The 24,349-nt window shown below is 35.2% G+C and overlaps 4 non-coding genes across 4 annotated transcripts; all 4 read left to right on the top strand.

Moving 5' to 3' along the window:
- Positions 1-143: 143 nt before the first annotated feature.
- Trnai-aau (transfer RNA isoleucine (anticodon AAU)) lies at positions 144-217 on the top strand. The gene has a single exon. It is a non-coding gene; the product is annotated as a tRNA-Ile (tRNA).
- A 4,266-nt stretch (positions 218-4,483) lies between these two features.
- On the top strand, positions 4,484-4,557 carry Trnai-aau (transfer RNA isoleucine (anticodon AAU)). The gene has a single exon. It is a non-coding gene; the product is annotated as a tRNA-Ile (tRNA).
- Positions 4,558-8,823: 4,266 nt separating this feature from the next.
- Trnai-aau (transfer RNA isoleucine (anticodon AAU)) lies at positions 8,824-8,897 on the top strand. Its single transcript has one exon. It is a non-coding gene; the product is annotated as a tRNA-Ile (tRNA).
- A 4,267-nt stretch (positions 8,898-13,164) lies between these two features.
- Positions 13,165-13,238, top strand: Trnai-aau (transfer RNA isoleucine (anticodon AAU)). The gene has a single exon. It is a non-coding gene; the product is annotated as a tRNA-Ile (tRNA).
- Positions 13,239-24,349: the final 11,111 nt, after the last annotated feature.

The following is a 24,349-nucleotide window of genomic DNA, read 5'->3' as shown; positions in this document are numbered from 1 at the left end:
TATATTTTATACTATTAACATACACGTTGGCAATGCTTTTACGTACCCTAATTGTGTGGTTCCTTTTGCTAATCATTCATTGTGTGAAAGTATGTACTCCATCTGTATTTCTAGATTGTGTAGGAGGATTTTGATTAGCAAGTGGCCGCATAGCTCAGTTGGTTAGAGCGTCGTGCTAATAACGCGAAGGTCGTGGGTTCGATCCCCCCTGTGGCCAATAGTTTTTATTTTCGTTACTATTTTCCTCTCTATTTCTTTATTTACCTTTATCTTCTTTTCCTTCTCTGTCATTTCTATTCTGGAGCAAGGAGATAAAGTCTGTACTATTATTTTTTAAAAGTTTAACAATTCAATATCAAAACTTTATGTTCCCAAAATCATGATTCAATATACGTTATATTTGAGATCTAGAGGGTGAAGTGAAAGATCCATAATCAGCTGAAGCACACTTTGGTATGTGTCTTATCTTCGTTATAGCAGTTAGCACGAGGAGTAATTTATAAGTTTACCTTAAACCTAATATAGAAAGCTGTAAGTTAGAACTTTAGGCAAAGATGAAAATAAATAATAAACATATTTTGGGGTATTGCACAATAATCAAGTAAAGGTGTGTTCTCGATGTCTAGATCCGAGCCATCTTATGAAAAGGTGACTGGATTTTGTGTGCTATAAGTGTGGGGAGAAGGGCCATGTAGCTAAGAATTGCAAAAGGCAAAGATTTGACAGTTGTGGAAGTTTTCCTTTATGTGTCAATGGGGGATATGCGACAAATGCCACAAAGATGCCCAAACATGTACATGTTACAGAGAGGACATTGTGGAAGTGAATCCGCAGGTTGGTGATACTGCGAGGGAGGAACAATCATTGGAGTTACAGCTTGCCGAAGATGATGAAGAAGACGTTGAGAATTAAATACAGGATAATTATAGTGAAGAAAGAGTGGAGGAAACTGTGGGAAGCAGAGTCGTTAAGACCGATCAAGAACTAGAAACGGAGGAAGAACGAAACAACAGGCGTACTGTTAGTGATAGATCGGTGACGGATCAAGGAAGTGATGACAGTAGGATGGTAGTTGAAGTCGCTTTTGAAAGGCAAACGATGTTCAGAGTTTTCAGGTAAACGGAAATGGAAATAACAGTACTGATATAGACACTTTCAAAGTCATACACAGTTGGAGAAGACGGTTTAATCCAGTACCTAGACTGAAAACGAATAGCATGCGTCTCAAATCCATTAAATAATTTCTAGTATTCATGGAAATGATAAAACATGCGACATAATTTAATACTTTAAACACACTAATCATTATAATGGCCTTATATATTGTATCTCTAATTGTAAACGGCATGCTAGATTTGAATAAGCGAAAGTCTGTTTTAGAAATATTTCTAAAAAATAAGAGGCCATATTTTATTATTGCAAGAAGCCTTTTGGGATGATGAGTTTACTGAATGTATCACAGAAAATGAGATTTGTAATGGTGACATATTTGATAGCAATGCCGTCATTAGGAGGGCTGGTGTTGATGTTTTAGTAGTGAGAGAGTTGAAAAATCAAGTGGCACATGAAATGTTTCATAAGGGTAGAATTTTACATTTAAAATAGATCTTAATGAAGAGTGGTTGATTTCATCAATATTTATGCTACAAATCTTGTGCGAGTAAGGTATACCTTTTAATGAGATCAAACACATATTTGCATAACAATACTAGCGATAGCACTATCTTGGTTGGTGAGTTCAATAACGCTTTATCTGGAATTGATCGACATAACAAAACCCTAACAGGGCTTTCTAAAATTAGTTATGATAGAAATACAAAACGACACACATTGTCGCATTTAACCTACTCGACACACTATTGACATTCGGTCCCAGACTATTTGGAATCAGGTCACAATTAGTACTTGGAGTTCAGTACCCACCATTGTAGTTCTAGCAGTTTTCGTCTATTTTCAGTACATTTTTTCCTCTCATTTTGGTGGGGATAGAAGAGTTATATATATGCATTTCTTGTAGGGATTTAAAGGTAATTGTTTATTCTGAAGAATATGAGTTCTAGGTGTGGTTTTCTCTTTGTATTTTGGCGACAGTGACTAGTGTCTTATAAGACTTTGGTGATGGTCCTGAAGTGAAATATGTGTTCTATTTACATGCTGCTCTGTTGACAGGCCAGCCATTCAAACAAATGCAGGTCAACCTTTGACAAGAACTTCACCGTGATATCATCTTTGACGGTATCTTAAATTAACATATGATTGTATTGATTGTCACACAGTGGAAAGGTCAGTATTGAGAAACAAATGTAGTGAATATATAGCAAAATAAATTGTATTCTCTGTCCACGTTGCTGTAAAGGACAAACTGTGCCTCAGCCAACAAAGGCGACACACTATTTGCATCCAGTTCCAGACTGTGCATCTAACTTATTTAGCATTGAACTCTATAACGCAAACCTGGGTATGGTTCCGAAATTTGACTGGATGCACAACATCATTACCACTTCGGTGCGTCAAAATGAACAAATTTGGAAAACTATTAACTTACTTTTCTGTGCAAGATTAGTTTGGAAAATGGGATTATTTGAGTTAGAGGTTATGCGAACTATGATAAATTGAATGTTTATGCTGCCGAGTGGTCTAAAGCGCTGTCCGTCACGGATCACTGCCATCTCACCTCTGTCTGCGTGGGTTCGAGTCTCGGGCTCGGCAAATGTGGATACGTGAGAAAGCTTGCCGGTAGCTTCTCGTGGGTCGGTGGTTCTTTCCGGGGTTTTCCCGGTTCTTCCTCCACCATTAATACTGGCCGACATGTATAGCCTATCTTGTGCTGAAAAATGGCGTTAAACCCTATAACAACAACAACAATATTTATGCTGATTTTCACAAGCCATTGACCATCAAATATATGGTCTGCATATTTTAAAATATATTTCATTATTTTGACAACTAAATTTTGTGAGAAAACACATACAAGCCTGGACGTTGTATAATAACATGTTTTGGCTTTTATAATTGTTTTGTTTTGTGCTTTTATAATCTAAATAAGAACGGTTGTCGTGAACACACCATTTCTTGACACTACAATACATTGGAGACATCTAGTAGCTGAAGAAGGCGTGAGCTGTCCATATATTCCTTTTTATTTGGTCTTCACCCTTGATGCGTTACAGTATGACAGTGGAGATCTGATTTTAATCATGCTGAGTTAGGCTTGTCTCTTTTTCTTTCTTGACGATAAATTTACTCTTACTATTATTATTAATATTATCATTATTAAAACTGCTAGGAGTAGCAGTAGTTCATATGTTAGTTCCAGTAGTAGGTAATTATTTACTGGTCAATTTGAATCGATCAGGGCTTTAGGGCGGGATGCTTGATAGTAAATATGCTAGAGCTGAATTTGCATCAGATAACTCCTGAAAGCGTAGTCAACATGATAAAACCTTGCCTATTAGCTTCGTGATCTGTAGATTTCCCACCATGAGGCACACTAGTTTCTGGATACTGTAGGCATGTCTACTTCATTTGTTTCATAATTATCATCATGGTTGCCTGTCGTTTCGCCAAATATTACAGATTGCTTAGCGATTGCTGCTGTTATATTTCTTATCACGTTATACTTTATAGTGTGTTCTAAGTAAAAATGAACTTGATGAACTTTGGTAAATTATTATTTTAACTTACCATACTGACAATGTTCATTTCCCAATCAATTGGTAATAAGAATGCACATTCATAGAAATCAGTATAGAGTATAGCAACTGTTTAACCTCAACAATTTTTGCTGAAATCATATTGTTAAACTGTATATTGAAGTGTCCAAGAGGATAGTAAGATATATTTTTTTTTGTAATTTCCGAATTATACATTTTACATTGCTTCAATAGATTTTACAATGATAACACACACGTTGACCATGCGAAGTCCCTGGTTTCGATCGCCCCTTTGGCCATACTTATTTTATTTTTTCATACGTCTCTTTCATTTCATTTCTGCAGCACAAATTTCAATTTCCACTTGTAAAGGCACAAAATCTGTACCTAGTTATCTCCTAAAACTATATTATTCAATTCTAAAAGCTGCGTTAGTCTGCTACCCAAAACCTGATTCAGTGGACCATGTAAGATATATATGAGACCTGCAAGTGGAAGTGAGACATCCACGACTAACCAAGAGCCACCTTGGTATGCGTCTTATCTTCGTTCTCTCAAAAAGCTCGAGGAGTAATTTATGACTTTACTTAAAACAACACGCAGTGTGTTAACGTTAGCACATTCGGCAATTATGAAAAGACCAATATTTGTTATAATATGGGAGTTATGCATTTTACATTATTTCCATATATTTTATACTATTAACATACACGTTGGCAATGCTTTTACGTACCCTAATTGTGTGGTTCCTTTTGCTAATCATTCATTGTGTGAAAGTATGTACTCCATCTGTATTTCTAGATTGTGTAGGAGGATTTTGATTAGCAAGTGGCCGCATAGCTCAGTTGGTTAGAGCGTCGTGCTAATAACGCGAAGGTCGTGGGTTCGATCCCCCCTGTGGCCAATAGTTTTTATTTTCGTTACTATTTTCCTCTCTATTTCTTTATTTACCTTTATCTTCTTTTCCTTCTCTGTCATTTCTATTCTGGAGCAACGAGATGAAGTCTGTACTATTATTTTTTAAAAGTTTAACAATTCAATATCAAAAATTTATGTTCCCAAAATCATGATTCAATATACGTTATATTTGAGATCTAGAGGGTGAAGTGAAAGATCCATAATCAGCTGAAGCACACTTTGGTATGTGTCTTATCTTCGTTATAGCAGTTAGCACGAGGAGTAATTTATAAGTTTACCTTAAACCTAATATAGAAAGCTGTAAGTTAGAACTTTAGGCAAAGATGAAAATAAATAATAAACATATTTTGGGGTATTGCACAATAATCAAGTAAAGGTGTGTTCTCGATGTCTAGATCCGAGCCATCTTATGAAAAGGTGACTGGATTTTGTGTGCTATAAGTGTGGGGAGAAGGGCCATGTAGCTAAGAATTGCAAAAGGCAAAGATTTGACAGTTGTGGAAGTTTTCCTTTATGTGTCAATGGGGGATATGCGACAAATGCCACAAAGATGCCCAAACATGTACATGTTACAGAGAGGACATTGTGGAAGTGAATCCGCAGGTTGGTGATACTGCGAGGGAGGAACAATCATTGGAGTTACAGCTTGCCGAAGATGATGAAGAAGACGTTGAGAATTAAATACAGGATAATTATAGTGAAGAAAGAGTGGAGGAAACTGTGGGAAGCAGAGTCGTTAAGACCGATCAAGAACTAGAAACGGAGGAAGAACGAAACAACAGGCGTACTGTTAGTGATAGATCGGTGACGGATCAAGGAAGTGATGACAGTAGGATGGTAGTTGAAGTCGCTTTTGAAAGGCAAACGATGTTCAGAGTTTTCAGGTAAACGGAAATGGAAATAACAGTACTGATATAGACACTTTCAAAGTCATACACAGTTGGAGAAGACGGTTTAATCCAGTACCTAGACTGAAAACGAATAGCATGCGTCTCAAATCCATTAAATAATTTCTAGTATTCATGGAAATGATAAAACATGCGACATAATTTAATACTTTAAACACACTAATCATTATAATGGCCTTATATATTGTATCTCTAATTGTAAACGGCATGCTAGATTTGAATAAGCGAAAGTCTGTTTTAGAAATATTTCTAAAAAATAAGAGGCCATATTTTATTATTGCAAGAAGCCTTTTGGGATGATGAGTTTACTGAATGTATCACAGAAAATGAGATTTGTAATGGTGACATATTTGATAGCAATGCCGTCATTAGGAGGGCTGGTGTTGATGTTTTAGTAGTGAGAGAGTTGAAAAATCAAGTGGCACATGAAATGTTTCATAAGGGTAGAATTTTACATTTAAAATAGATCTTAATGAAGAGTGGTTGATTTCATCAATATTTATGCTACAAATCTTGTGCGAGTAAGGTATACCTTTTAATGAGATCAAACACATATTTGCATAACAATACTAGCGATAGCACTATCTTGGTTGGTGAGTTCAATAACGCTTTATCTGGAATTGATCGACATAACAAAACCCTAACAGGGCTTTCTAAAATTAGTTATGATAGAAATACAAAACGACACACATTGTCGCATTTAACCTACTCGACACACTATTGACATTCGGTCCCAGACTATTTGGAATCAGGTCACAATTAGTACTTGGAGTTCAGTACCCACCATTGTAGTTCTAGCAGTTTTCGTCTATTTTCAGTACATTTTTTCCTCTCATTTTGGTGGGGATAGAAGAGTTATATATATGCATTTCTTGTAGGGATTTAAAGGTAATTGTTTATTCTGAAGAATATGAGTTCTAGGTGTGGTTTTCTCTTTGTATTTTGGCGACAGTGACTAGTGTCTTATAAGACTTTGGTGATGGTCCTGAAGTGAAATATGTGTTCTATTTACATGCTGCTCTGTTGACAGGCCAGCCATTCAAACAAATGCAGGTCAACCTTTGACAAGAACTTCACCGTGATATCATCTTTGACGGTATCTTAAATTAACATATGATTGTATTGATTGTCACACAGTGGAAAGGTCAGTATTGAGAAACAAATGTAGTGAATATATAGCAAAATAAATTGTATTCTCTGTCCACGTTGCTGTAAAGGACAAACTGTGCCTCAGCCAACAAAGGCGACACACTATTTGCATCCAGTTCCAGACTGTGCATCTAACTTATTTAGCATTGAACTCTATAACGCAAAGCTGGGTATGGTTCCGAAATTTGACTGGATGCACAACATCATTACCACTTCGGTGCGTCAAAATGAACAAATTTGGAAAACTATTAACTTACTTTTCTGTGCAAGATTAGTTTGGAAAATGGGATTATTTGAGTTAGAGGTTATGCGAACTATGATAAATTGAATGTTTATGCTGCCGAGTGGTCTAAAGCGCTGTCCGTCACGGATCACTGCCATCTCACCTCTGTCTGCGTGGGTTCGAGTCTCGGGCTCGGCAAATGTGGATACGTGAGAAAGCTTGCCGGTAGCTTCTCGTGGGTCGGTGGTTCTTTCCGGGGTTTTCCCGGTTCTTCCTCCACCATTAATACTGGCCGACATGTATAGCCTATCTTGTGCTGAAAAATGGCGTTAAACCCTATAACAACAACAACAATATTTATGCTGATTTTCACAAGCCATTGACCATCAAATATATGGTCTGCATATTTTAAAATATATTTCATTATTTTGACAACTAAATTTTGTGAGAAAACACATACAAGCCTGGACGTTGTATAATAACATGTTTTGGCTTTTATAATTGTTTTGTTTTGTGCTTTTATAATCTAAATAAGAACGGTTGTCGTGAACACACCATTTCTTGACACTACAATACATTGGAGACATCTAGTAGCTGAAGAAGGCGTGAGCTGTCCATATATTCCTTTTTATTTGGTCTTCACCCTTGATGCGTTACAGTATGACAGTGGAGATCTGATTTTAATCATGCTGAGTTAGGCTTGTCTCTTTTTCTTTCTTGACGATAAATTTACTCTTACTATTATTATTAATATTATCATTATTAAAACTGCTAGGAGTAGCAGTAGTTCATATGTTAGTTCCAGTAGTAGGTAATTATTTACTGGTCAATTTGAATCGATCAGGGCTTTAGGGCGGGATGCTTGATAGTAAATATGCTAGAGCTGAATTTGCATCAGATAACTCCTGAAAGCGTAGTCAACATGATAAAACCTTGCCTATTAGCTTCGTGATCTGTAGATTTCCCACCATGAGGCACACTAGTTTCTGGATACTGTAGGCATGTCTACTTCATTTGTTTCATAATTATCATCATGGTTGCCTGTCGTTTCGCCAAATATTACAGATTGCTTAGCGATTGCTGCTGTTATATTTCTTATCACGTTATACTTTATAGTGTGTTCTAAGTAAAAATGAACTTGATGAACTTTGGTAAATTATTATTTTAACTTACCATACTGACAATGTTCATTTCCCAATCAATTGGTAATAAGAATGCACATTCATAGAAATCAGTATAGAGTATAGCAACTGTTTAACCTCAACAATTTTTGCTGAAATCATATTGTTAAACTGTATATTGAAGTGTCCAAGAGGATAGTAAGATATATTTTTTTTTGTAATTTCCGAATTATACATTTTACATTGCTTCAATAGATTTTACAATGATAACACACACGTTGACCATGCGAAGTCCCTGGTTTCGATCGCCCCTTTGGCCATACTTATTTTATTTTTTCATACGTCTCTTTCATTTCATTTCTGCAGCACAAATTTCAATTTCCACTTGTAAAGGCACAAAATCTGTACCTAGTTATCTCCTAAAACTATATTATTCAATTCTAAAAGCTGCGTTAGTCTGCTACCCAAAACCTGATTCAGTGGACCATGTAAGATATATATGAGACCTGCAAGTGGAAGTGAGACATCCACGACTAACCAAGAGCCACCTTGGTATGCGTCTTATCTTCGTTCTCTCCAAAAGCTCGAGGAGTAATTTATGACTTTACTTAAAACAACACGCAGTGTGTTAACGTTAGCACATTCGGCAATTATGAAAAGACCAATATTTGTTATAATATGGGAGTTATGCATTTTACATTATTTCCATATATTTTATACTATTAACATACACGTTGGCAATGCTTTTACGTACCCTAATTGTGTGGTTCCTTTTGCTAATCATTCATTGTGTGAAAGTATGTACTCCATCTGTATTTCTAGATTGTGTAGGAGGATTTTGATTAGCAAGTGGCCGCATAGTTCAGTTGGTTAGAGCGTCGTGCTAATAACGCGAAGGTCGTGGGTTCGATCCCCCCTGTGGCCAATAGTTTTTATTTTCGTTACTATTTTCCTCTCTATTTCTTTATTTACCTTTATCTTCTTTTCCTTCTCTGTCATTTCTATTCTGGAGCAAGGAGATAAAGTCTGTACTATTATTTTTTAAAAGTTTAACAATTCAATATCAAAACTTTATGTTCCCAAAATCATGATTCAATATACGTTATATTTGAGATCTAGAGGGTGAAGTGAAAGATCCATAATCAGCTGAAGCACACTTTGGTATGTGTCTTATCTTCGTTATAGCAGTTAGCACGAGGAGTAATTTATAAGTTTACCTTAAACCTAATATAGAAAGCTGTAAGTTAGAACTTTAGGCAAAGATGAAAATAAATAATAAACATATTTTGGGGTATTGCACAATAATCAAGTAAAGGTGTGTTCTCGATGTCTAGATCCGAGCCATCTTATGAAAAGGTGACTGGATTTTGTGTGCTATAAGTGTGGGGAGAAGGGCCATGTAGCTAAGAATTGCAAAAGGCAAAGATTTGACAGTTGTGGAAGTTTTCCTTTATGTGTCAATGGGGGATATGCGACAAATGCCACAAAGATGCCCAAACATGTACATGTTACAGAGAGGACATTGTGGAAGTGAATCCGCAGGTTGGTGATACTGCGAGGGAGGAACAATCATTGGAGTTACAGCTTGCCGAAGATGATGAAGAAGACGTTGAGAATTAAATACAGGATAATTATAGTGAAGAAAGAGTGGAGGAAACTGTGGGAAGCAGAGTCGTTAAGACCGATCAAGAACTAGAAACGGAGGAAGAACGAAACAACAGGCGTACTGTTAGTGATAGATCGGTGACGGATCAAGGAAGTGATGACAGTAGGATGGTAGTTGAAGTCGCTTTTGAAAGGCAAACGATGTTCAGAGTTTTCAGGTAAACGGAAATGGAAATAACAGTACTGATATAGACACTTTCAAAGTCATACACAGTTGGAGAAGACGGTTTAATCCAGTACCTAGACTGAAAACGAATAGCATGCGTCTCAAATCCATTAAATAATTTCTAGTATTCATGGAAATGATAAAACATGCGACATAATTTAATACTTTAAACACACTAATCATTATAATGGCCTTATATATTGTATCTCTAATTGTAAACGGCATGCTAGATTTGAATAAGCGAAAGTCTGTTTTAGAAATATTTCTAAAAAATAAGAGGCCATATTTTATTATTGCAAGAAGCCTTTTGGGATGATGAGTTTACTGAATGTATCACAGAAAATGAGATTTGTAATGGTGACATATTTGATAGCAATGCCGTCATTAGGAGGGCTGGTGTTGATGTTTTAGTAGTGAGAGAGTTGAAAAATCAAGTGGCACATGAAATGTTTCATAAGGGTAGAATTTTACATTTAAAATAGATCTTAATGAAGAGTGGTTGATTTCATCAATATTTATGCTACAAATCTTGTGCGAGTAAGGTATACCTTTTAATGAGATCAAACACATATTTGCATAACAATACTAGCGATAGCACTATCTTGGTTGGTGAGTTCAATAACGCTTTATCTGGAATTGATCGACATAACAAAACCCTAACAGGGCTTTCTAAAATTAGTTATGATAGAAATACAAAACGACACACATTGTCGCATTTAACCTACTCGACACACTATTGACATTCGGTCCCAGACTATTTGGAATCAGGTCACAATTAGTACTTGGAGTTCAGTACCCACCATTGTAGTTCTAGCAGTTTTCGTCTATTTTCAGTACATTTTTTCCTCTCATTTTGGTGGGGATAGAAGAGTTATATATATGCATTTCTTGTAGGGATTTAAAGGTAATTGTTTATTCTGAAGAATATGAGTTCTAGGTGTGGTTTTCTCTTTGTATTTTGGCGACAGTGACTAGTGTCTTATAAGACTTTGGTGATGGTCCTGAAGTGAAATATGTGTTCTATTTACATGCTGCTCTGTTGACAGGCCAGCCATTCAAACAAATGCAGGTCAACCTTTGACAAGAACTTCACCGTGATATCATCTTTGACGGTATCTTAAATTAACATATGATTGTATTGATTGTCACACAGTGGAAAGGTCAGTATTGAGAAACAAATGTAGTGAATATATAGCAAAATAAATTGTATTCTCTGTCCACGTTGCTGTAAAGGACAAACTGTGCCTCAGCCAACAAAGGCGACACACTATTTGCATCCAGTTCCAGACTGTGCATCTAACTTATTTAGCATTGAACTCTATAACGCAAACCTGGGTATGGTTCCGAAATTTGACTGGATGCACAACATCATTACCACTTCGGTGCGTCAAAATGAACAAATTTGGAAAACTATTAACTTACTTTTCTGTGCAAGATTAGTTTGGAAAATGGGATTATTTGAGTTAGAGGTTATGCGAACTATGATAAATTGAATGTTTATGCTGCCGAGTGGTCTAAAGCGCTGTCCGTCACGGATCACTGCCATCTCACCTCTGTCTGCGTGGGTTCGAGTCTCGGGCTCGGCAAATGTGGATACGTGAGAAAGCTTGCCGGTAGCTTCTCGTGGGTCGGTGGTTCTTTCCGGGGTTTTCCCGGTTCTTCCTCCACCATTAATACTGGCCGACATGTATAGCCTATCTTGTGCTGAAAAATGGCGTTAAACCCTATAACAACAACAACAATATTTATGCTGATTTTCACAAGCCATTGACCATCAAATATATGGTCTGCATATTTTAAAATATATTTCATTATTTTGACAACTAAATTTTGTGAGAAAACACATACAAGCCTGGACGTTGTATAATAACATGTTTTGGCTTTTATAATTGTTTTGTTTTGTGCTTTTATAATCTAAATAAGAACGGTTGTCGTGAACACACCATTTCTTGACACTACAATACATTGGAGACATCTAGTAGCTGAAGAAGGCGTGAGCTGTCCATATATTCCTTTTTATTTGGTCTTCACCCTTGATGCGTTACAGTATGACAGTGGAGATCTGATTTTAATCATGCTGAGTTAGGCTTGTCTCTTTTTCTTTCTTGACGATAAATTTACTCTTACTATTATTATTAATATTATCATTATTAAAACTGCTAGGAGTAGCAGTAGTTCATATGTTAGTTCCAGTAGTAGGTAATTATTTACTGGTCAATTTGAATCGATCAGGGCTTTAGGGCGGGATGCTTGATAGTAAATATGCTAGAGCTGAATTTGCATCAGATAACTCCTGAAAGCGTAGTCAACATGATAAAACCTTGCCTATTAGCTTCGTGATCTGTAGATTTCCCACCATGAGGCACACTAGTTTCTGGATACTGTAGGCATGTCTACTTCATTTGTTTCATAATTATCATCATGGTTGCCTGTCGTTTCGCCAAATATTACAGATTGCTTAGCGATTGCTGCTGTTATATTTCTTATCACGTTATACTTTATAGTGTGTTCTAAGTAAAAATGAACTTGATGAACTTTGGTAAATTATTATTTTAACTTACCATACTGACAATGTTCATATCCCAATCAATTGGTAATAAGAATGCACATTCATAGAAATCAGTATAGAGTATAGCAACTGTTTAACCTCAACAATTTTTGCTGATATCATATTGTTAAACTGTATATTGAAGTGTCCAAGAGGATAGTAAGATATATTTTTTTTTTGTAATTTCCGAATTATACAGTTTACATTGCTTCAATAGATTTTACAATGATAACACACACGTTGACCATGCGAAGTCCCTGGTTTCGATCGCCCCTTTGGCCATACTTATTTTATTTTTTCATACGTCTCTTTCATTTCATTTCTGCAGCACAAATTTCAATTTCCACTTGTAAAGGCACAAAATCTGTACCTAGTTATCTCCTAAAACTATATTATTCAATTCTAAAAGCTGCGTTAGTCTGCTACCCAAAACCTGATTCAGTGGACCATGTAAGATATATATGAGACCTGCAAGTGGAAGTGAGACATCCACGACTAACCAAGAGCCACCTTGGTATGCGTCTTATCTTCGTTCTCTCAAAAAGCTCGAGGAGTAATTTATGACTTTACTTAAAACAACACGCAGTGTGTTAACGTTAGCACATTCGGCAATTATGAAAAGACCAATATTTGTTATAATATGGGAGTTATGCATTTTACATTATTTCCATATATTTTATACTATTAACATACACGTTGGCAATGCTTTTACGTACCCTAATTGTGTGGTTCCTTTTGCTAATCATTCATTGTGTGAAAGTATGTACTCCATCTGTATTTCTAGATTGTGTAGGAGGATTTTGATTAGCAAGTGGCCGCATAGTTCAGTTGGTTAGAGCGTCGTGCTAATAACGCGAAGGTCGTGGGTTCGATCCCCCCTGTGGCCAATAGTTTTTATTTTCGTTACTATTTTCCTCTCTATTTCTTTATTTACCTTTATCTTCTTCTCCTTCTCTGTCATTTCTATTCTGGAGCAACGAGATGAAGTCTGTACTATTATTTTTTAAAAGTTTAACAATTCATAATCAAAACTTTATGTTACCAAAATCATGATTCAATATACGTTATATTTGAGATCTAGAGGGTGAAGTGAATGATCCACAATCAGCTGAAGCACACTTTGGTATGTGTCTTATCTTCGTTATAGCAGTGAGCACGAGGAGTAATTCATAAGTTTACCTTAAACCTAATATAGAAAGCTATCAGTTAGAACTTTAGGCAAAGATGAAAATAAATAATAAACATATTTTGGGGTATTGCACAGTAATAAAGTACAGGTGTGTTCTCGGTGTCTAGATCCGAGCCAGCTTATGAAAAGGTGACTGGATTGTGTGTGCTATAAGTGTGCGGAGAATGGCCATGTAGCTATGAATAGCAAACGGCAAAGATTTGACAGTTGTGGAAGGTTAAGAAGAGGATAAACTGTTTATTACATTGTAGAATCATTGTTTTGTACTATAGGATTACAAAATAAAATTTTAGAATCATTGTTCTGTAATATAGCTTAACAAAATAATATTGTAGAATCATGGTTTTGTAATATAGCATTATAAAATGCTATTGTAGAACCATTATTTTGTAATATAGCATTACAAACTACTATGTACATACTGACTGTATACTTTTAACTTATATACTGTACAAAGCGTTTTTTAAATAAAGAAAGAAAAAAAAAAAGAGCGTCGTGCTAATAACGCGAAGGTCGTGGGTTCGATCCCCCCTGTGGCCATTAGTTTTTATTTTCGTTACTATTTTCCTCTCTATTTCTTTATTTACCTTTATCTGCTTCTCCTTCTCTGTCATTTCTATTCTGGAGCAACGAGATGAAGTCTGTACTATTATTTTTTAAAAGTTTAACAATTCAATGGGACTTCCGGTTATGACATCAGAAGGAAAACACGTTTGATGATCGCTCCGTGAATTTTCAAGTTTTTTTCCTTTAATAGACATTTTTGCTGTTTTAATTTGTTACAGGTACGTTGATAAGATTTGTGTGATCGCATTCATATATAAGTGAGATATATTTTGAGTGTGTGGATAACTTTATCCACCACACAATATATTATTTTCTGTGACAATGAATACAAAGCCTGGTCGTGCTGCACGTGCAGCACAAGGAGCTGACTCACACTCTAATGACACCAGTGGAATAGCTAACAATAAGAATGGCATGTCGAGTAACATTGATAGACAGACAGGAGCTTCTCGTCGTTTTGGGAAAGAATGTACCGTGGTGATTGATGTAAAGGATGTGAAGAAAATAAAGGCAAGTGATATTGTTAGAAGTGTAGAAGAATTAACCGGAGATATGTCGGTCTATGCAGTTGTGCCCAAAGGTGCAAATTTGTATGAGGTCACACTACCGAGCAAGGAAGTAGCATATAATACCTTGTGTGGAATTGATATTGGAAGTGAACACTTTGATTGTACTCTATTATATTCAGACACTATTATAGTGTCAATTCTTCATTTACCAGCATACATCAATGATGATGATATAAGTATGAAGCTCGGTGAATACGGAGTAGAACTTCTTTCTCCCATTCAACGCAGATATTATCCTGGAACTAGTGTGGCTGATGGGACTCGTTATGTCAAATGTAAATTTCCACAGCAGGTAAAATCCTTGCCTTACAGTCTGAAATTTCAGACTGTTAATGGTCAATAATACTTTAGAGTATTACATGATAATCAAGTTAAGGTATGTTCTAGATGTCTAGATCCGGGACATGTTATAAAAGACTGCCCTGATTTTGTATGCTACAAGTGTGGGGAGCAAGGCCATGTAGCAAAAAACTGCACAAGGCAAAGATGTGATAGTTGTGGAAGTTTTCCTCTTATGTGTACATGCAGGATATGCGACAAATGCCACAAAGAGGCGCAAACATGTATGTGTTGCAGGGAGGCCATTGCAGGCATTCATTCGCAAGTTGATGATGATACGAGGGAAGACATATTGGAGTTACCGAGTGACGAAGATGATAAAGAAGAAATTGAGAATGAAAAAAAAGATAATGAGAGTGGAGAAAGTGGGGAAGAAAAAGAAAGAAGTGGAGTTGATATGACCAATGTAGAAATAGAGGAAGTAAACAACAATCATACAATTGGAGATGGATCGGGGACAGATTCAGATGATGACAGGAAGATGGCTGCAGACGTTGTTGAAAGATCAAACGAATCACGTACATGTCAAGAAAACGGTACTAATATCGAAAATTTCAAAGTAGTACAAAGGAGAAGGAGAAGGTTTAATCCAGTACCTAACATGAAATTGAATAACATGCGACGAACACCTATTAAGAAATGATCAAACACTCAACATTTTTTAATACTTTCAATACACTCATCATAATCATGGCTTTAAATATTGTATCTCTAAATGTAAACGGCTTGCGTAATTTGAATAAACTAAAGTCTGTTTTAGAAATATTTAAAGAGAAAAGAGGCCATATTTTATTATTGCAAGAAACCTTTTGGGATGATGAGTTTGTTGAAAGTGTTAGAGAAAATGAGATTTGGAATGGTGACATATTTTATAGTAATGCAGACAATAGGAGGGCAGGTGTTGCTGTTTTAGTAGTGAGAGAATTGAGAAATCAGGTGACACAAGAAATTATTGAAAAGGGTAGGATTTTACATCTTAAAATAGCTATTGATGATAAAGTGATTGATTTAATCAATATTTATGCTCCAAATGTTGTGAAGGAAAGGTTTAACTTTTTCATGAAGCTAAATACATATTTACATAACAGTACTAGTGATAGCACTATCCTGGCTGGTGATTTTAATACAACTTTAGCAGGTATTGATCGACATAACAAAGCCTTACATATTGATGATGTAGCAGTGCGTGAACTTTATAAAATTATTCATGATAGGAATATTACCGATTTATGGAGATCACGAAATCCTAGTACTCGTAGTTTCTCCAGAAAACAAGTTGTACTAGGCGAAATGAAGCAGAGTAGAATAGATTATTTTTTGATTTCCTCAAAATTGCATTCCAATGTGCAAAATATTTATTATGCAGATACATCCTTTAGTGATCATTCTTTTGTATACCTTAAACTAAATACCTGCAAAGTGGAAACAGGGCCCGGATTATGGATACTAAACAACAATGTTCTTTTTGAGGAAAAATATGTACAAAGAGTGAAATCAATTCTTACCGAGGGAAAAACTGACGAAATGTATTTCAGGGAACCACTCATTTGGTGGGATAATGTAAAATACAAAATTAAAAAATTTTCCCAAGTATACTGTACAAGAAGAAATAAGGAAAGATTACAAGAATACTTTACATTGCAAAATAAATTAAAATCATTTTCAGAAAAAGTCGCAAATAAAGAATCATATGACATTAACAAATATGAAGAACTAAAACATCAGCTAAGTGACTATGAAACTGATTTTTGTCGGGGTGCCATTTTGAGATCTAAGGCGAAATGGGCAATTGAAAGCGATAGAAATACTAAATACTTTCTAAATCTTGAGAAATATCGACACAACAAAAATGTAATCAATGAATTGATTGATGATGATGGTGTAATTATTTCAAATACAAGCGGGATCTTAGATGAAATACATCAGTTTTATAGTCATTTATATTCTTCGGTAACTGTTGATGATAATTGTACTGATTCACTTTTAAATTTTGTAAACTGTTCTGTATCTGATGAGGATAAAGATATGTGTGATGCCATAATAACAGTTGATGAAATACATACAGCTATAAAAGGGATGGCTAAAAATAAAAGCCCCGGCCCGGACGGATTGACAGTAGAGTGGTATTGTAAATTTTATGATTGTATATATGATATTCTGTTGCACATCTTTCAGAGTGTTAAGAATGACAATATTATGTCGAGATCAATGAGATTTGGGGTTATATCACTTATTTATAAAAATAAGGGGGATAATAGAAGATTGCAAAATTGGCGTCCTATCAGTTTACTTAATGTAGATTATAAAATTTTGGCAAGGATTTTGTCTACACGTTTAAAAATGGTATTACCCAAAATTATTTCTCAAACTCAGACATGTTGTATAGTTGGGAGAGATATTGCTGATACTATAGTCACTGTAAGAGATATTATAGATATGGTTGAGAGAGACAATCTTGAGGGATATATCTTAAAAATTGATCAAGAAAAAGCGTTTGACAGAGTTTGCCACTCATATCTGATTTCTGTTTTACGAAAGTTCGGTTTTGGTGACAATTTTATTCAGTGGATAAAGATATTTTATAATGAAATTAAAAGTAGTGTTAAATGCAATGGTCATCTAACGAAACCCTTTTTAATTAAAAATTCAGTCAGACAAGGTTGTCCTATATCAGCAATGTTATATGTATTAGCAGCAGAACCCTTAGGACTCGCTATCAAAGCAAATTCCACTATCAAAGGTATTCCACTCCCACTGTCTAGTAATACAAGTAAAGTTTTTCAACATGCAGATGATACAACCTTGACATTAGCGGACACACAATCCATTAATCAATCTTTTAATGTACTTGACTTGTATTGTAAAGGATCTGGTGCAAAGGTGAACAAGGAAAAGACAGAACTTCTGTGTATTGGATCTGGTAAACTTACTGATGATTATTGCAAACAATTACAAATTCAAATGTGTGATCAAGTCATCTTAATTTTGGGAGCTTATGTTGGAAAATGTGCAAAGTTATGTGAGCAACTGAACTGGAATGATAGATTGTCTAAAATTAAAAACTTATTGCAACTGTGGTCACAGAGATTTTTGACAATACAAGGAAAAGTAACAGTTGTTAATAACTTATTAGTTTCTAGAGTATTGTACATAGTGTCAGTTCAGCCTCTTCCTGATATGATTGCTGATGAATTGAAGCAATTATTTCTCAGATTTATCTGGTCAGGAAAGTCCCATTTGGTTCACTATTATACAATAATTGGTGATAAGCGAAATGGCGGACTACAGTTAACTGATATAAAGATGAAAATGTATGCATTCAGACTAAAATTTTTAAAAAGATACTTTGATGTGAATTGCCATGCTATGTGGAAAAATACCTTTGATCACTTTTTATCTACTGTCCTGAACATGAGGTTGACCAAAGAGTTGTTTCTCATGTCTTTAAATAAGCAACAATTGAATACCCTACCTATATTTTACAGAGAAATGTTTCATGCATGGGAAAAACTTAGAAATAATATCGATACAAATATTGATGTGAGGAATGTTTTTGAACAACCTCTCTTTTTAAATCCTAATATTACATGTGCTGGTAAAACGTTGTTTTTCGCAGAATTTATAGAAGCAGGAATTGTTCGTGTTCAGGATATTACATATGAATTTGTACCTGGAATACTACCTTATAGAGCTATTCAAGAAATGATATACAAATCAAATTCTGAGATCAAAACAGATAAGATAAAAAAAGACTATAATTGCATAATAGAAAGTATACCATTAGGCTGGAGAAATATTGTTGCAACAGAGTCAAAACCCACTGTAACCAATGGGAGAAATAATATGTTTCTCAGAGTTGATACAAAATTATATGACCTCTGTTTATGTACAACACAACTATTTTACAAGCTTTTATGTACGTTGATTTTTCAAGAACCAGCTTCTGTTTCCTTTTGGAGTAAGATATTTAGTTTGGAAAAGCATAAATACTGGAAATTGATACACCTACCTTTCAAGACCCCAGATTGTATAGATTTGGATTACAGAATAATGCACAATCGAATATTTACAAAAGAGAGACTAAAATACTATGGCAAAATTGATAATGACTTATGTCCAGTGTGCCAGTTGGAAACAGAGGATTTATTTCACATGTTTTTGAAATGTCCTGAATTAAGCTCTTTTAAGAATTATATTGTATATATAGTTGAGATTCTTTTTAAAAATTGTAGAGTTGGTGTTCTCAATAGCACTTCTTTTGAACAAATGCTCATGATAGGATATAACAAAGAAACAAAATTAGTAAATAGTTTTTTTTTGAACTACATTCTGAGCATTGCTCGATTGTGCATTTACAAAAGAAGAAACATTATGTCGTTATTAGGGAAACAAATAGACATCGAAAGATTGTTCCAATATTTGACTAGAAAATATATATTATATGCGTATCAACATTACAAAGACAAAAATCAGGCTTTGATTACGAAGTATTTTGTAAAAGATAATCCTTTAATGAGAATAGAAGAGGATAAACTGTTTATTACATTGTAGAATCATTGTTTTGCACTATAGGATTACAAAATAAAATTTTAGAATCATTGTTCTGTAACATAGCTTAACAAAATAATATTGTAGAATCATTGTTTTGTAATATAGCATTACAAAATACTATTGTAGAACCATTATTTTGTAATATAGCATTACAAACTGCTATGTACATACTGACTGTATACTTTTAACTTATATACTGTACAAAGCGTTTTTTAAATAAAGAAAGAAAAAAAAAAAAACCGGTTCTCGTCCGATCACCGAAGTTAAGCAACGTCGGGCCCGGTTAGTACTTGGATGGGTGACCGCCTGGGAATACCGGGTGCTGTAGAATCAAATTTTTTTTTTTTCTTTTATAACTAAAAACAGTTGAAGTTTTTCTTTCTTTCTTTTATTGTAACTAAATTTACTTTCTTCAACATAAATAATAAATAGAGCAATTTCGCGAAAAAAAATTTAAAAAAAAAAAGAGCGTCGTGCTAATAACGCGAAGGTCGTGGGTTCGATCCCCCCTGTGGCCAATAGTTTTTATTTTCGTTACTATTTTCCTCTCTATTTCTTTATTTACCTTTATCTTCTTCTCCTTCTCTGTCATTTCTATTCTGGAGCAACGAGATGAAGTCTGTACTATTATTTTTTAAAAGTTTAACAATTCAATATCAAAACTTTATGTTCCCAAAATCATGATTCAATATACGTTATATTTGAGATCTAGAGGGTGAAGTGAAAGATCCATAATCAGCTGAAGCACACTTTAGTATGTGTCTTATCTTCGTTATAGCAGTTAGCACGAGGAGTAATTTATAAGTTTACCTTAAACCTAATATAGAAAGCTGTAAGTTAGAACTTTAGGCAAAGATGAAAATAAATAATAAACATATTTTGGGGTATTGCACAATAATCAAGTAAAGGTGTGTTCTCGATGTCTAGATCCGAGCCATCTTATGAAAAGGTGACTGGATTTTGTGTGCTATAAGTGTGGGGAGAAGGGCCATGTAGCTAAGAATTGCAAAAGGCAAAGATTTGACAGTTGTGGAAGTTTTCCTTTATGTGTCAATGGGGGATATGCGACAAATGCCACAAAGATGCCCAAACATGTACATGTTACAGAGAGGACATTGTGGAAGTGAATCCGCAGGTTGGTGATACTGCGAGGGAGGAACAATCATTGGAGTTACAGCTTGCCGAAGATGATGAAGAAGACGTTGAGAATTAAATACAGGATAATTATAGTGAAGAAAGAGTGGAGGAAACTGTGGGAAGCAGAGTCGTTAAGACCGATCAAGAACTAGAAACGGAGGAAGAACGAAACAACAGGCGTACTGTTAGTGATAGATCGGTGACGGATCCAGGAAGTGATGACAGTAGGATGGTAGTTGAAGTCGCTTTTGAAAGGCAAACGATGTTCAGAGTTTTCAGGTAAACGGAAATGGAAATAACAGTACTGATATAGACACTTTCAAAGTCATACACAGTTGGAGAAGACGGTTTAATCCAGTACCTAGACTGAAAACGAATAGCATGCGTCTCAAATCCATTAAATAATTTCTAGTATTCATGGAAATGATAAAACATGCGACATAATTTAATACTTTAAACACACTAATCATTATAATGGCCTTATATATTGTATCTCTAATTGTAAACGGCATGCTAGATTTGAATAAGCGAAAGTCTGTTTTAGAAATATTTCTAAAAAATAAGAGGCCATATTTTATTATTGCAAGAATCCTTTTGGGATGATGAGTTTACTGAATGTATCACAGAAAATGAGATTTGTAATGGTGACATATTTGATAGCAATGCCGTCATTAGAAGGGCTGGTGTTGATGTTTTAGTAGTGAGAGAGTTGAAAAATCAAGTGGCACATGAAATGTTTCATAAGGGTAGAATTTTACATTTAAAATAGATCTTAATGAAGAGTGGTTGATTTCATCAATATTTATGCTACAAATCTTGTGCGAGTAAGGTATACCTTTTAATGAGATCAAACACATATTTGCATAACAATACTAGCGATAGCACTATCTTGGTTGGTGAGTTCAATAACGCTTTATCTGGAATTGATCGACATAACAAAACCCTAACAGGGCTTTCTAAAATTAGTTATGATAGAAATACAAAACGACACACATTGTCGCATTTAACCTACTCGACACACTATTGACATTCGGTCCCAGACTATTTGGAATCAGGTCACAATTAGTACTTCGAGTTCAGTACCCACCATTGTAGTTCTAGCAGTTTTCGTCTATTTTCAGTACATTTTTTCCTCTCATTTTGGTGGGGATAGAAGAGTTATATATATGCATTTCTTGTAGGGATTTAAAGGTAATTGTTTATTCTGAAGAATATGAGTTCTAGGTGTGGTTTTCTCTTTGTATTTTGGCGACAGTGACTAGTGTCTTATAAGACTTTGGTGATGGTCCTGAAGTGAAATATGTGTTCTATTTACATGCTGCTCTGTTGACAGGCCAGCCATTCAAACAAATGCAGGTCAACCTTTGACAAGAACTTCACCGTGATATCATCTTTGACGGTATCTTAAATTAACATATGATTGTATTGATTGTCACACAGTGGAAAGGTCAGTATTGAGAAACAAATGTAGTGAATATATAGCAAAATAAATTGTATTCTCTGTCCACGTTGCTGTAAAGGACAAACTGTGCCTCAGCCAACAAAGGCGACACACTATTTGCATCCAGTTCCAGACTGTGCATCTAACTTATTTAGCATTGAACTCTATAACGCAAAGCTGGGTATGGTTCCGAAATTTGACTGGATGCACAACATCATTACCACTTCGGTGCGTCAAAATGAACAAATTTGGAAAACTATTAACTTACTTTTCTGTGCAAGATTAGTTTGGAAAATGGGATTATTTGAGTTAGAGGTTATGCGAACTATGATAAATTGAATGTTTATGCTGCCGAGTGGTCTAAAGCGCTGTCCGTCACGGATCACTGCCATCTCACCTCTGTCTGCGTGGGTTCGAGTCTCGGGCTCGGCAAATGTGGATACGTGAGAAAGCTTGCCGGTAGCTTCTCGTGGGTCGGTGGTTCTTTCCGGGGTTTTCCCGGTTCTTCCTCCACCATTAATACTGGCCGACATGTATAGCCTATCTTGTGCTGAAAAATGGCGTTAGACGCTATAACAACAACAACAATATTTATGCTGATTTTCACAAGCCATTGACCATCAAATATATGGTCTGTATATTTTAAAATATATTTCATTATTTTGACAACTAAATTTTGTGAGAAAACACATACAAGCCTGGACGTTGTATAATAACATGTTTTGGCTTTTATAATTGTTTTGTTTTGTGCTTTTATAATCTAAATAAGAACGGTTGTCGTGAACACACCATTTCTTGACACTACAATACATTGGAGACATCTAGTAGCTGAAGAAGGCGTGAGCTGTCCATATATTCCTTTTTATTTGGTCTTCACCCTTGATGCGTTACAGTATGACAGTGGAGATCTGATTTTAATCATGCTGAGTTAGGCTTGTCTCTTTTTCTTTCTTGACGATAAATTTACTCTTACTATTATTATTAATATTATCATTATTAAAACTGCTAGGAGTAGCAGTAGTTCATATGTTAGTTCCAGTAGTAGGTAATTATTTACTGGTCAATTTGAATCGATCAGGGCTTTAGGGCGGGATGCTTGATAGTAAATATGCTAGAGCTGAATTTGCATCAGATAACTCCTGAAAGCGTAGTCAACATGATAAAACCTTGCCTATTAGCTTCGTGATCTGTAGATTTCCCACCATGAGGCACACTAGTTTCTGGATACTGTAGGCATGTCTACTTCATTTGTTTCATAATTATCATCATGGTTGCCTGTCGTTTCGCCAAATATTACAGATTGCTTAGCGATTGCTGCTGTTATATTTCTTATCACGTTATACTTTATAGTGTGTTCTAAGTAAAAATGAACTTGATGAACTTTGGTAAATTATTATTTTAACTTACCATACTGACAATGTTCATTTCCCAATCAATTGGTAATAAGAATGCACATTCATAGAAATCAGTATAGAGCATAGCAACTGTTTAACCTCAACAATTTTTGCTGAAATCATATTGTCAAACTGTATATTGAAGTGTCCAAGAGGATAGTAAGATATATTTTTTTTGTAATTTCCGAATTATACATTCTACATTGCTTCAACAGATTTTACAATGATAACACACACGTTGACCATGCGAAGTCCCTGGTTTCAATCGCCCTTTTGGCCATACTTATTTTATTTTCTCATACGTCTCTTTCATTTCTATTCTGCAGCACAAATTTCAATTTCCGTTTGTAAAGGCACAAAATCTGTACCTAGTTATCTCCTAAAACTATATTATTCAATTCTAAAAGCTGCGTTAGTATGCTACCAAAAACCTGATTGAGTGGACCATGTAAGATATATATGAGACCTGCAAGTGGAAGTGAGACATCCACGACTAACCAAGAGCCACCTTGGTATGTGTCTTATCTTCGTTCTCTCCAAAAGCTCGAGGAGTAATTTATGACTTTACTTAAAACAACACGCAATGTGTTAACATTAGCACATTCGGCAATTATGAAATGACCAATATTTGTTATAATATGGGAGTTATGCATTTTACATTATTTCCATATATTTTATACTATTAACATACACGTTGGCAATGCTTTTCCGTACCCTAATTGTGTGGTTCCTTTTGCTAATCATTCATTGTGTGAAAGTATGTACTCCATCTGTATTTCTAGATTGTGTAGGAGGATTTTGATTAGCAAGT

Source organism: Sinohyriopsis cumingii, unplaced genomic scaffold, assembly GCF_028554795.1.
Source record: "Sinohyriopsis cumingii isolate HCF-2022 unplaced genomic scaffold, ASM2855479v2 utg003265l, whole genome shotgun sequence".
In the NCBI taxonomy this organism is placed as follows: domain Eukaryota; kingdom Metazoa; phylum Mollusca; class Bivalvia; order Unionida; family Unionidae; genus Sinohyriopsis; species Sinohyriopsis cumingii.
The sequence above is the reverse complement of the archived record's forward strand: the minus strand, read 5'-3'. Positions and strand labels throughout refer to the sequence as shown.